Below are 15531 nucleotides of genomic sequence, written 5' to 3' on the forward strand. Positions count from 1 at the left end.
ATCGTTCCAGGTTCCCTTGTGATGGTCCGAAATTTTGACAGATCAAGTCCGCTGGAGCCTCGTTGGAAGGAGCCACGTCAGGTCCTCTTGACCACCCGTACCGCCGTCAAGCTGGAAGGCAGAAAAGGATGGATCCACCTTTCTCATATTAAACTTTTTAAAGGACTGAAATCTGTCTCTAAAAACATTTCCAAGGATTCCCAGGATTCGAAGGACTGCCAAAATATTGCTCTTAAGGACTGTCCCGCAAAAGACATTACTACAACCCCTCCCTGGTTAGAGAAAACTCCGCAGCAGGAGTATAAGTTAAAGCTCAGGTCTAGTAAAATAAGTCAGTCAGTTTGATTGTATAAGTCCTCCCCTAGGTGAAACGGTTAGACTGTTTCTGACATGTATAAAATAGACCCCCATAGTGAGAGAGTCAGTCGAAGTTCAATTCAATGTATCGTTTTTCTGAGTTTCATATTATTCATCAGCATTTTGATTTCCTGCACCAGCTATGCATTCTATCTGTATTTTCCAGTTCCTCATGCTAATATGTCTGCTAATGCTACAGTAGAGCACACGTTTAGTGATCTGCCTCCTCACGAATATTCTTACCGCCTTGCTATGCGCAACAACTCATTTATCCGTATGTTACATTACTCACACCAGACCAGCAATGCCACTAATTGTTGGGTGTGTGGTCGACTCCCCCCTTTCCAGACGCCGAAGGGAGTTCTGCCACTCTTTCCTTATCCATTCTCACACAATGGTTCGTGTGGAGCATGGTCCACGTTAACGTCATCCTCAACAGATATGTCTTTTCTTAACAGTACATGTTTCCCAGACAAGCAAGGTCTCCCCCACAGAACAGGTTTAGATCTAGAAAATGAAGTATATAATTTAGGTAATTATTCGTCGAATTTCATGGTCCTGAATGTTCAGTCTGATACTACTCCAGACTTACCTGCTATTTCAGTACTACCAGTCAAAGGTGAATTATGTGTCCGTAATTATGGTTCCATACATGTAGGTCATAGTGAATGTACTACTGTTATCCAGTATAGTGACAGTGGGAAATCTGTTTTCAAAGCTTCACGTCATTCTTATTTTATTTGTGGTCAAACTGCATATGTCCGTCTGCCCCTCGATTGGGAGGGAACCTGTTACATTGCTTTCCTACTACCACCTGTTTTCCTAGCCCCATCTGATTATCACAGAAACACACATCTAGTACACATTAGACATAGAAGGGAGTCCCCAATTGTCGATTATACTGAAACTACTCTAGAACAGTATACAGATTTCAATAAAGGTTTCTTCTTCTTTGTAGGACCTGTCCAGAATAGTAAACTGATCCGTAGGTTAACAAGAACCCTTGAAGCAGTAGTTAATGAGACTGCCTCTGCTCTAGGTAACTTAACCGAAGAACAATCTGCTATGAGATTTGTCGTTTTGCAAAATCGTCTCGTCCTTGACGTCATACTGGCCGATAGGGGCGGGGCCTGTAGAGTCATCGGATCTAGTTGCTGCATTTTCATTCCAAATAACGCGCCGTCTGTTTATTCAGCTATAACCAGACTCCACAAAATTGCCCATCTGTTACACCAAGATCCAGGCACCTGGACATGGTCAGGTTGGTTCTGGAATATAATTTCCGCCTGGGGATGGAAAGTCCTGTCCTTTCTAGGTATTGCAGTAGCGATCATATTCAGCTGCTGCCTCTGTATACAATGTGGCCCTGCGATTTGCAGCATGTGTGCTACCTCTTGTATTCCTAGTCCCAAGCCCCGTTCTAAATCCCGTTCCAAGACAATTCGAGACGAGCAAATGATACTGTATGAAATGATAGATGGTATCATGAAAATTGATGTTTCCTGATGGAAACGTAGTGACAAGGAGGGAATGTGGAAAAGTAAATTTTGCCATGTTCTGTGTCCCTACGCCTCATCCATCATATGTTATGTGTGCATGACCAATATGCATATGTTATTCCCCATGTCCGATTAATGACGCAATTCCAGTTGTGTCCACCTCTAGTATGCCAGTTTCCAGTCCTCGTGAATACTACGAATATTAGGCCTATGTAAAGTTACGTTGCCACGTTTCCCAGTGTGCACGTTATTCCATTATAAAGTCCCTGTTTCTAGGCCTCAAAAGGGCCCGGACATCAGATTCAGCTCCTGTCTCCTGAAAGCCTCGCTGAGGAGCGATACAGCCCCCACCTGTATCCTCGACCCTTCACTTACTTCCTGCCTCGCAGTGCCCGGTGCAGCTTGGCTCTGCCTCTGAGTCTGCCAAAAGTATGTTATAGTTCCAGTTATCAGTTCAGTCCTCCTTCTTTGCATTCCTAAGCTACTGAACTGCATCAATAGTTTCCGTCATTGTCTAGCCTTCTCGTCTCCATGTTAGAGAAATACTGCATTTAATGGTCATTTAATATTCTTCATCACGCACTACATATAGAATAATGCATGGTCCAGTCTTAGAGTCAAGTTAGCTTTTCCCCTCATGACTTCTAGTTTATATCAACATGTTCCCTAAACACCAGATACCAGATAGGGTTTAGGTACATGTCGCTCCGACCCTCCAGACTCTAGTCTCTGCTCCTAGCACAGAGTTCGTAGCCCCCAGCTTCTCCTAGTAATACGTCATTGCCAGTTTTCGCGCACCATTAGGTTAGAGGTCCCGGCTCCTTAGGTAGCCCCCTCCAATGTTTCCGCCCATTCATGACATATTCTGTTACGTTTGCATCACATGTCTATGTATACTCCCAGTTACACCTACTTTTACTGTTATCTCTCGCGACTGCTACGCGTCACGCCTTCTGCTCCACCCACTGTTACGCCTACTGCAATGTAATGCTATGTGTTTGCGCTATGTATATAAGTTGATGTATTGTTATTAAAAGTTAGCGCGCTCATCCCAGATCAAGCCCCGGCAGCTGCTGGGCCCCGGTTGTCCTGCCGGGCCCTGTTACCTCTGTTCCTATGCAGGTTGTCCTGATCCTGTCCTTATGCTGTAATAAACCTGCAGAAACTCCTACTACCTCGAATCTTGACTCTTATTTTATTGAGCTATCTGTTATTCATTCATTCATTCAAAAATAGATCCGGTATTATTTATTTATATACCACAAATGCGGAGGGATTTAGCTGAGCTGCGGAGGACTTGGTCTGGATATACGGTTGTGTGGACCGAGTTGATACCGCGCAGGGTGTCGCGTGGTGCGGTGAAGCCGCAGGCGGTGGACAAGGCGCGTCGGAAGATTAATGTGGAGATGGTGCGTTTGTGTCGGCATCTGGGTTTTTTGCGCATTTGGCATAGGGACATAAAGTACGACGCGCCCGAGTTGTTCAGGGTTGATGGGGTCCACCTTTCCCGTATGGGGATGGATTTGTACCTGTTGGAGCTACGCGAAGTTCTGGCCCGTTTATTGGGGGTGCGTCGAGAGTAGGGGCCTGCAATGGTGTGTTCTTTCTGCATCAAATCGGGGGAAGGGGGCGGGGGGGCAGGGAAAGGTGGAGGCGGTATGGTGGTGGAGTTGTGTTTGATGTTGGCCACGTTTGGCTGGAGTTCGGTACTTTATCGTTAAGTTTGGGGAGTTGGGGAACGGGAGCGGGGAAAGGGTAAGCAGTTTGGGGGTTACATTAGAGGGTAGTTAGTTACAGTTGCAAGAAGGCAAATAGGACTGTAGGTCTTGGGAGGTTTTGGAGTTAGGATGTAGGGGATAAAATTGGATATGATTATGATGTAATTGAGTTATATATTTGTGTATTGCAGGGTGGGGGATTTTATCATGTGGGGATCGTAGGGGTGGGGGGAGAAAAACAAAAGGGGTCAGGTAACTCGATGTTTAGAGAGGTTTTAGTTTTGTAAGGCGGTGTGCCAGTTTTAATAAAATGTGATGTGCACCTGTTTCAATAAAGCGGCCTTTTCCACACACAAAATGGTAGTCGGTCGTGCTTGCCCCCCTTCTTCCCTCCCAAACAGGTGTTGCAAGGAAACCCTTGTGTAAGCAAAGGTTTTCAGAGTTTGAAAAAAATACAAACTTTGTAACCTCCAAAGTTGATAAAGTACGCTAAACTTTTCAGGCAAACTTTAAATTTTGCTCACTTCTATTTTATTGAATTGTTGCTCATTAGCTTTCTGCATCCGTACAACTCGTGCCACGCATTGGCTAAACTCTATACCCTCACATTTGTTTTTCATTGTAGTCACTCGTGTGTCGCCTCTAAATGTACTATTGTGTTCACTAGTGTGCTATTTCCAAATTATATTTACTTGTATTTTGTTTCTAAATTTAACATCTTGCTCACTGATTTGGTGTCTCTAAATTTAGTATTTTATTCACTTGTATGTTGTCTATAAATTAACATTTACATTCACCCTTATATTGTCACAAAATTTAGTGTTTCATTCATTTTTGTCGCCCGTTTCTAGGAGTTGTCCTGGAGATCTTTGGGAATTCCCATTTGACAGTGCAAAAACCTTTCTCATGGGGCATGTGTTCACAGTGTACCAATGTTCACAAGAAAAGCCCATCGCATTTGAGTAAGTGCTCGTTTTTTCGTCTTTTTCGTTTTCCATGGAGAGAGCTGTTCCCTAGGGAGAAATCTTGTCCCAAGCAAAGCCATGTGCATAGGGAATGTTCAGAGTCCATCTCTGCCCTGGCAAGAGTTGCAAGCAGATCAGGGGCCCTCTTTACCAGTGTATCAAGTCAAAATAAAGAATTTGGCTGTGGGAGCTCAGTCTCATACACCTGCTTCAACAACTACGCATGCACCACAAGATCTTCAGGTGGCTCCAAGTCAACACCAAAAGGACGGTCATGCAGGGCCTTGTCACCAGCTGGCTGAGGTAAGGGGATCACAACCTACGTGGGCATCACTGCGTACCTCCTGATGAGACTGCAGACAATACAAATCTCAGCTGAAAGACTCATCCTCGACCTACCCAGATGAACCCACATTACACCCACTTCAAGAAGCTACTCTGGCTCCCAATCCAGAAGAGATGCCAGTTCAAGATGTTGACTCACGCATACAAAGCCCTGCACAACGAAGAACCAGCATACATCAACGAACACATGACCTTCCACCAACCTACCAGACACCTGCAATCCGGTTTCTTCTTCGTCGCAGACACCCTCCAGATCCACTGAAGAAACACCAGAGGACGTTCCTTCTTACACATGGAGGCCAAAGCTTGGAATGTCTTTCCCCTGCACCTCAGGACTGCCCCATCGTTCCAGGAATTCAGGAAAGGACTCAAGACATGGCTGTTCCAATGAACAATCACTACGAAGCAGTTAGCTAATCCAACTCCTTGAGACCGTCACGGGTGATTTGCCGTGCTCAATAAATTCCTGATTGATTGAGGGATTGGAAGAACAATATATCTCTACTTAACAGTATATACCTCATCTTAATTATATTTGGGTTGGGGATATTTTTGCTCTGAGATTCTTGTAGCTCAACATTTCTGTGGTCAATATTCTGACATACAACTAATGTTTACATCACACCACCACAATATAACTAACAGTAGCATCATAAATCATGGACTTGCTACCTGTTAAGGAGTCCACCCTCATCCCTCCCAACATATGAACCAATGATGAGAGCAGACCTGCAGCATTAATGCTAGGGAGAGGCCGATTGACCACCCATCCCTCAAACTGGCCCCTAACCCACAAAAGCAACTTCAATCAGTTCCATTTTCCTTCCATGAGAGGGAGCCAAGAGCCAAATATTTCTTCATTCAATCTTTGCCACTTCACTAGACTTGTGACACTATATAACATCTACATTAACAATATTGCCTCAAATGCATGGGTCGATGGGTTGAAAACCCGTAGAGCAAGCATGGGTCAATATCATAAGGTAAGAGGGACATTGATGATATACGTCCACTAATATACATTTATAAATCAAACCACACATAGACTCAGATAGTTGAAGAACCAGACGAAAAGAGAGGGAATATCAGGAGTGCAGAGTGGAGGTTTTGCAATGCAACCATGAGCACTGGGGTAGTGGCAGTATCATGCCCCCCTCTGCTCCTGAGCTCACAGAGCAGCGTCCCACCTTCCTTTTGGCACTAGCATCTGATGGCAGGCAAGTGTGTGCGTCCAAGCCAGAAATAACAGGTCTAGCGATTTAACAACACTGAGTATGGAAGTAAAAGGCTAATATTAATTTAAAGGTAGTGCATACATTATAAATTTAAGGTATAAGTATAACTTTAGGATTTGTGTAGTTTAAGTTTGATTATAATAGGAAGAATAATTAAAGTCAGTAATTTGAAGGTGGTGCGTAAATTATAAATGCAAGGTATAACTATAACTTTGAATTTCTAATGTTTGTGCAGTTTAAGTTTGCTTTTTGTACAAAGAATAACGTTTCCATATCCATAACTAAGCTTCAACTAATGGTTTTTATTTTTTAATAAAAGAAATGTTCAAATCATAGAGTAGAGTGTCGTCGAATGTAGTGTAGTTAAGTGAAGGGTACAGTAGAGTAGAGTGCTGTAGAGTGTATTGTCATACAGTGGAGTGGGGTAGAGTTGATTGGCGTAGAGTGGCATAGAGTAGACTGGAGTGACATACATTGGAATAAAATAGAGTGGAGGGGCGTAGAGTGGAGTGGCATTGAATTTAGTAGTGGCATACAGAACAGTGGCGTAGAGTGGAGTGGAGTAGAGTCGAATAGTGCAGAGTGGAGTGGTGTACAGTCGAGTGACGTGGAGTGTAATGGCATAGAGCAGAGTGGTGTAAAGTGGAGTGGTGTAGAGTGGAGTGACGTACAGCGGAGTGGTGTACAGTAGACTGGCATAAAGTAGAGTGGGGTACATTGGAATAGCATAGAGTGGAGAGGCGTAGAGTGGAGGGGTGTAGAGGGGAGAGGCGTAGAGTGGACCAGTGTGCTATAGAACCATATAGAGTGGGGGTGGTGTACAGTAGAGTAGCATAGAGTGAAGTGGCATAGTGCTGAGTGGCATAGAGTGGAGTAACGTAGAATGGAGAGCCGTGCAGTACAGTGGCATAGATTCGAATAGCGAAGACTAGAAAGTAGTAAGTGGAGGGGCATAAAGTGGACTGCATAGAGTGAAGTGGCATAGATTAGAATAGTGTAGAATGTAGTGACGTAGGCTGGAGTGGTGTAGAGTGGAATACCGTAGAGTGGAGAGGCACAGTGTGGAGTTTCATAATGTGAAGTGGTTTACAGTAGACTGGCGTAAAGTGGAGTGGCATACAGTTGAATAGCAAAGAGTAGGAAAGCATAGAGTGGAGTGGTGTAGAGTGAAGAGCAGTGTGGCGTAGAGTGGAGTAGCATAGAATGGATCAGCATAGAGTGGAATAGCATATAGTGGAGTGGTGTAGAGTACAGTGGCATACATTGAAGTGTTACAGAGTGGAGTGATGCAGAGTGGAGTGGCATAGAGTGGAGCTGCATAGAGCGGAAAACGTAAAGTAGAGAGGCGTAGAGTGGAGTGGCGTAGAGTGTAGTGTAGTGGCATAGAGTGGAATGGCCGAGAGTGAAGTGGTGTAGAGTGGAGTGGCATAGAGTGAAATAGGGTAGAGTTATGTGGCATACAGTGGAGTGGCGTACAGTGGGATAGGGTAGAGTTATGTGGCATACAGTGGTATAGAGTTGAGTGGCGTAGAGGGGAATAGCATAGAGTGGAGTGGCATAGCGTGGAATAGTGCAAAATTGAGTGATGAACACAGGAGTGGGCTAGAATTGAATAGGGTAGGGTAGAGTGGAGTGGCATTGGGTTGAAAAGCATACATTGGTATAGCTAAAAGTGGAGTGGCCTACATAGGATTGCCATAGCGTGGAATACCATAGAGTGGAGTGGTGTAGAGGGGGAGTTGTGTAGAGTGGAGTGATGTAAAGCAAAGTGGCATAAAGTGCAGTGGTGTAGAGTAGAGTAGCGTAGCACAGCGTAAAGTGGAGTGCTGTAGACTTGAATGGTGTAGAGTGGAGTGGCATAGAGTGGAATAGAGTAGAATGGAGTGGCATAGAGTTAAGTGGTATACAGTGGAGCGGCATACAATGGAGGGGAGAACAGTGGAATAACGTGGAGTGGAGTGGAAAAAAGTGTAGATTGGCGTAAAGTGGAGTAGCATAGAGTTAAGTTGCATGAAGTGGAGTGGCATACAGTAGAGTGGAGTAAAGTGGAGTGGGGTAGAGTTGAATAGTGTAGAGTGGCGTAAGGCAGATTGGAGTGGCGTAGAGTGCCATAGAGTGGTATAGAGTGGAATAGTGTATAGTGGAGTTTTGCGTAGTGTGGAGTAGAGTAGAGTGGAGTGGTATGGAGTGAGTAGGGTGGAGTGGTGTAAACTGGAATAGCATAGAGTGAAGTGGCATAGAGCGGAGTGGTGTACAGTGGAGTGCCGTAGAGTGGACTGTCATAGAGTGGAGTTGCGTAGAGTACAGAGGCTTACAGTAGAGTGGCATAAAGTGGAGTGGCGTGGAGTGGAATAGTGTCAAGTGGAGCGGCATAAAGTGGAGTGGCGTAGAGTGGCATAGAGTGGAGTGGCATAGTGTGGAGTGGAGTAGAGTGGAGTGGATAGAGTGAAATAACGTAGAGTGGAGGGAAGTAAAGTATAATGGAAAAGAGTGGAATAGGGTAGAATGGAGTGGCGTTGAGCGGCGTATAGTGGAGTGGCATACTGCAGAGTCGTATAGCGTATAGTGCACACATATATGTGTAATATGTGTATATATATATATATATATATATATATATATATATATATATGTGAATTAGCAAAGGAGCCCCTGCGCTCTGAGAGGGAACACTGCACACTGCCCCCATCCGGTTTTCTTGCCTCTGTCCTGCTCGCACTCCTTAGCTTCTTTTGATTCATTTTGATTCTGACGCGTTTCGAGGCTATGGTTCAATATGGACTGTAATCATAAGGAATCTTAGAACATACTCAAGGAATATTGTACAGTCACAGCAACGGACTACGAATACCATCGTGCTTTGGTGGGATACAATCTGGAGCCACGCCCACTCAGGGTGGTGTTACGCAATAAATAATGTTGCCAACAGCTGTGTCTGTATTCTTGCTTCCTTCACACATCCCATGAAGAAGAGGCGCTTGGGCCGCGTCGGGAATTGGTTAATCTGCAGGAGAATGGACGCAGAGCTATGTGAGGCCAGCAAGCCGGATGGCAGGAGGGTCGAGTGTGCCTCTCGAGAGCACAAGTGCTATTGCTATTGGTATATATATATATATGTGTGTGTGTGTGTTTGTGTTTTCTTCAAGGAATGTAGAAGTTGAGTTAGAATCGGAATCCTAAATCCGTACATCCCACTGTGCATTTACCTCTCGATATTATGTTCCCTTGACATTAGTGTGCCACGATATCCTTGTACAGTTGTACTCCATATTCATGAGTGCAACCCTCCTCCTGCAGCTCATCTCACCTCCAATTTCCCCAGTCTGTTTGCATTAAGAGTGCTCGCACCTTCACACACAAGGGAAGTTCTCCTTCAACGACATTTCCAAATGTAATCCATGCCCTCTCCATTATCTAAAGGAAGCCCTTCAATTACTGAAAAATCTACTTTACATGACTATGGAAGTGTCTTCCCAGTGTGTTCTTGTGGTTTGAGAGTCTTTTATTGCAGTATTTTCCTTCTACCTGTGTCTGGGACTCGTGTGTAACTTGCACCCGTCACTTTCTCCTGTAACACACTGTTTTCTACCTCTCACATTTGTTTGTTCGATACCTGCACAAGTGCCAACAGTGCCTACGTAACGTTTGTTCTTGTGCTTGAGTGTCCTCCATATATTGCAGTATTATACCTCTATGTTTATTTTTTACGCTTTTGTAACCTGCACACGTCACTTTTTCCTCCTGCAATGCACCGTTTGCTACCTCTTGTATTTTGTTGGCTCACGATTGTCACTTTTGCGTCATTTAATGTAACGTTTGCTTTTGTGTTTTGTTCACTTGTAATGTTCTCATGTATCAGTTCTGTTCCTATTGTGAAGCGCTCTGACACCTTCGGGTAAAGTCCGCGCTATATAAAAATGCATAAATAAAATAAGGGAGCATCCGCACACATGTTGGTGCTTTTGGCGCAGGGACCCTGCCCTGGTGCATCTGATCTGTGCCTCGCACGTGAGGTGCTCGCAGGAGCGCCGCCTCTGCAGGTGAAGGGAGCCTCCGATTGGTGCAGGCCTCTGTGCTGATTTATAGAAGCATTGTTTCACTGGAAAGGAATGCTCTGCCGGATTATCATTGCCATCTGTGCACTGAATTATCTCTCAGAATGCCAGATTTTCCACGGACAGCTCTCAGACATACCCTAGGCCCATCTGTGCTCATGGATAAGTAGCCTTCAGATGTTTTATTCTGGGCCAAAACATGTTTAATGAAGCCCTCAGATGATGAAGCTGTTAATAGTTTCCTAAAATCAATATATACATTGCCACATATGTTTCCTGTTACCAAATCCCTGCATCCCACCTCAGCATCCGCCAGGGGTGTCGGGTGGGCAGCCCCACAGGCTGAAGAGCGCTGGGCTGAGGTTAAAGGGGCAGAATATGGCGAAATATTGATAACAAATACACGTGGCCTAAAGATAGTTTATAAAAATATCACGTAGGTAAACAATGTGGACAAGCCCACTATGTGTTAGTTTTAGTCACTGTTTTCGTGGTCTCAAACTGGACACACTAGGGCCCAGATGTAGGTCGCCATTTACCGGTCGGGACCGGCCGATTTCGGCCGTTACCGACCGGTATTTAGGATTTGGCATGTAGGGGGCATCTCATTTACAGAATCGGTATATTCCCCCTGCCAAGATTCGGTATTTACCGATTCTGTAAATACAGAATCGGTATTTCCCATTGATTCCTATGGGCTTCAAAGCCCATAGGAATCAATGGGAAATACCGATTCGGTATTTACCGAATTGGTAAATACCGAATGTTACAGATTCGGTAATTGTGATTTTAGAATTACCTACATCTGCCTCCTTCTAATTTACCAATTCATAAATAATGAATCGGTAAAATTCGGTATTTATGAGTCGGTAAATTAGATTTACCTACATCTGGGCCTAGGTGTTTTAAAAAAGGCCCCTCACACACCAACCTGGTTGGTGTCATGCTTCATCATAGGGGCCCCAACCAGGCGGCCGAGTGCCACCTGGTTGTTTTAATACGACGCATGATTACAGCGGAGCGGGTGAAGGTGCGATGGTGTGATGTGAGTGTTTGGTTAAGAAATACCTCTGGGAATCCTTGCCTTTGTATTTTATTATTGGCGGCCCAGGGTATCGATAAAATTATGTGTAGTGCAACTCCTGAAGGAGTAGTCTTCCTACGAGTTGTCTATGTGCTGCGGTCTACATGTTTCAGCCCCATGCGTGGTTGTCAGGGCTTTCTTCAGGACCAGGGTGGTATTAAGTGAGTGGCAAAGTGAAAGTGCCATGTGAAAGTGAAATTCCTGCACACGAGCTAAGGTGTGTGGAAAAAGAAAAGTGCTGGTGTACTCACTGGTACTCCAGGGTAGCAAAAAATCAATGCCACAATGTTCGTTGCAGAAAACGGGGCTCAGGGGGAATCACTCTTGGTGTCCAATTTGGTAGATGGAGTGTCCTCTTATGGAGACCTATCGTTGGTCCCCCATGGTCCCGGTGGCTATCACTCCATCGAATGCAGATTGTCCATGGGAAACTCCAAAGGGGTGATATTTTTCAATAGAATATTTAGGGCATGATATTGTTTTGACAACAATATTGAGGACACGATACTGTGATACCGTCCCTTAAACGGATCGAGGTACAATATCCAAAGAGGACTCAGAGGGTTCGCCCCAAGGCCAAAACAAATTATTACTGTAACTTGCAGAAACTACTGATACTGAAAGGTTTCTTAGCACCAAGAGCAGGTTTAGAGAGAGCAGGAGCTAGCTGATCCGATATATTTAAAAAAAAAAAAGCCAGATTCGAGAGATTGAAGGCGATCACCCCAATTGACAAATGTGAAAAAGAAAGTCAGAAATGTGCGCCTCTATGTTACTTCTGCATTCGGAGCAAAATTCTGTCTTTTTTTTTAATTCTGAACTATTCCGAGGTGTGCTAAATTGAGGATTTCTGCCTGTGGATTTCTAACAGGGGTACATTTGTAAATGGAGGAATCTGAGTAGAGGTGCTGTCAGCCTTCTCATTTTCTTCCACGGGGTACATGAGAATTGTGTCCTTCATGGAATTAAAAGGCCATTTCTCATCCCACTTTCCCTGCACACTAACAGAGGTCTCTGGATTCCTAGGTCCATGCAAGAGCAGTTCACCAATCCCAGATGTTTTCTTTGCACCTCAGACTAGCTGAGAGCGCATGGGCTACATGTATGCAAAACTCTGTAACACTGAAAAAGCATGAGATATTTGTATATATTAAGCTATCAAACTGAGAACTCATAAGCTATGCGTGTGCATTACCCTATCAAACTGAGAACGCATGAGCTATGCGTATGCATCACCCTATCAAACTGAGAACTCATGAGCTATGCGTATGCCTTACCCTATCAAACTGAGAACGCATGAGCTATGCGTAAGCATTACGCTATCAAACTGAGAACGCATGAGCTATGCGTATGCATTACCCAATCAAACTGAGAACTCATGAGCTATGCGTATGCCTTACCCTATCAAACTGAGAACTCATGAGCTATGCGTATGCCTTACCCTATCAAACTGAGAACGCATGAGCTATGCGTATACCTTACCCTATCAAACTTAGAACGCATGAGCTATGCGTATGCATTACCCTATCAAACTGAGAACGCATGAGCTATGCGTAAGCATTACCCTATCAAACTGAGAACGCATGAGCTATATGTATGCCTTACCCTATCAAACTGAGAACTCATGAGCTATGCGTATGCCTTACCCTATCAAACTGAGAACTCATGAGCTATGCGTATGCCTTACCCTATCAAACTGATAACGCATGAGCTATGCGTATACCTTACCCTATCAAACTGAGAACTCATGAGCTATGCGTATGCCTTACCCTATCAAACTGAGAACGCATGAGCTATGCGTAAGCATTACCCTATCAAACTGAGAACGCATGAGCTATATGTATGCCTTACCCTATCAAACTGAGAACGCATGAGCTATGCATAAGCATTACCCTATCAAACTGAGAATGCATGAGCTATGCGTAAGCATTACCCTATCAAATTGAGAACGCATGAGCTATGTGTATGCCTTACCCTATCAAACTGAGAACGCATGAGCCATACGTATACCTTACCCTATCAAACTGAGAACGCATGAGCTTTGCATATACATACATTTCCCAATCAAACGGACAATATTTGTGATATGCTAATGTATTATCCTATTGAACTGAGAACACATGAGCTGAGCGTATGCATTACCCTATCAAACTGAGAACGCATGAGCTATGCGTATGCATTACCCTATCAAACTGAGAACGCATGAGCTATGCGTAACCATTACCCCATCAAACTGAGAACGCATGAGCTATGCGTAAGCATTACCCTATCAAACTGAGAACGCATGAGCTATGCGTATGCATTACCCTATCAAACTGAGAACGCATGAGCCATATGTATGCATTACCCTATCAAACTGAGAATGCATGAGCTATGCGTATGCATTACCCTATCAAACTGAGAACGCATGAGCTATGCATATGCATTACCCTATCAAACTGAGAACGCATGAGCCATACGTATGCATTACCCTATCAAACTGAGAACGCATGAGCTATGCATATGCATTACCCTATCAAACTGAGAACGCATGAGCCATACGTATGCATTACCCTATCAAACTGAGAACGCATGAGCTATGCGTATGCATTACCCTATCAAACTGAGAACGCATGAGCTATGCGTATTCATTACCCTAACAAACTGAGAACGCATGAGCCATACGTATGCCTTACCCTATCAAAATAAGAACGAATAAGCTTTGCATATACATTACCCAATCAAACTGACAATATATGAGATATGCTTATGTATTACCCTATTGAACTGAGAACACATGAGCTGAGCATATGCATTACCCTGTCAGACTGAGAACACAGGAGCTATGTGTATGCATTACCTATCAAACTGTGTATATATGAGCTATGTGTATGCATTACCCTATGAAATCGAAAACTAATGAGCTATACGTGTGCATTACCCTATCAAACTAAAAACGCATGAGCTATGTGCATGCATTACTCATTAACACTGAAATTGCATGACATATGCGCATGCATTACCCTATCAAACAGAGCACACAAGGTATGTGTACGCATAACCCTATCAAATTGAGAACGTATGAGGTATGCTTATAAATTACCCTATCAAACTGAGAACGCATGAGCTATGCGTATGCATTACCCTATCAAACTGAGAACGCATGAGCTATGAGAACGCATGAGCTATGCATATGCATTACCCTATCAAACTGAGAACGCATGAGCTATGCGTATGCATTACCCTATCAAACTGAGAATGCATAACATAACAGGTGTATTTGTAAAGCGCACAATTACCCGTAGGTGCCCTGGCGCAGAATAACAGATGTTTATTGTTACCCAACTCAATGGTACCCATTTTATCGACCTAAGATGGATGAATGGCTGAGTGGACCCGCCGGGATTTGAACCTGTGACCATGTGGTCGAACACAGGCCCCTGCAGTGGCTGCTTTAGTCCAATGAGCCACCAGACCCAGCATGAGCTATGTGTATGCATTACCCTATTAAACTGAGAACACATGAGCTATGTGTATGCCTTACCCTATCAAACTTAGAAAGCATGAGCTATGCGTATGCCTTACCCTATCAAACTGAGAATGCATGAGCTATGCGTATGCCTTACCCTATCAAACTGAGAACGCATGAGCTATGTGTATGCATTACCTTATCAAACTGAGAACGCATTAGCTATGCGTATGCATTACCCTATCAAAGTGAGAACGCATGAGCTATGCATATGGATTACCCTATCAAACTGAGAACGCATGAGCTATGCGTATGCATTACCCAATCAAACTGAGAACGCATGAGCTATGCGTATGCATTACCCTATCAAACTGAGAACGCATGAGCTATACGTGAGCATTACCCTATCAAACTGAGAACGCATGAGCTATGCGTAAGCATTACCCTATCAAACTGAGAACGCATGAGCTATGCGTATGCATTACCCTATGAAACTGAGAACGCATGAGCTATGCGTAAGCATTACCCTATGAAACTGAGAACGCATGAGCTATGCGTAAGCATTACCCTATGAAACTGAGAACGCATGAGCTATGTGTATGCATTACCCTATCAGACTGAGAACGCATGAGCTATGCGTATGCATTACCCTATCAGACTGAGAACGCATGAGCTATGCGTATGCATTACCCTATCAAACTAAGAACGCATGAGCTATGTGTATGCATTACCCTATGAAACTGAGAACGCATGAGCTATGTGTATGCATTACCCTATCAAACTTAGAACGCATGATCTATGCGTATGCATTACCCTATCAGACTG

The sequence above is a fragment of the Lissotriton helveticus genome, chromosome 5_1 (genome assembly GCF_964261635.1).
Source record: "Lissotriton helveticus chromosome 5_1, aLisHel1.1, whole genome shotgun sequence".
Classification (NCBI taxonomy): Eukaryota; Metazoa; Chordata; class Amphibia; order Caudata; family Salamandridae; genus Lissotriton; species Lissotriton helveticus.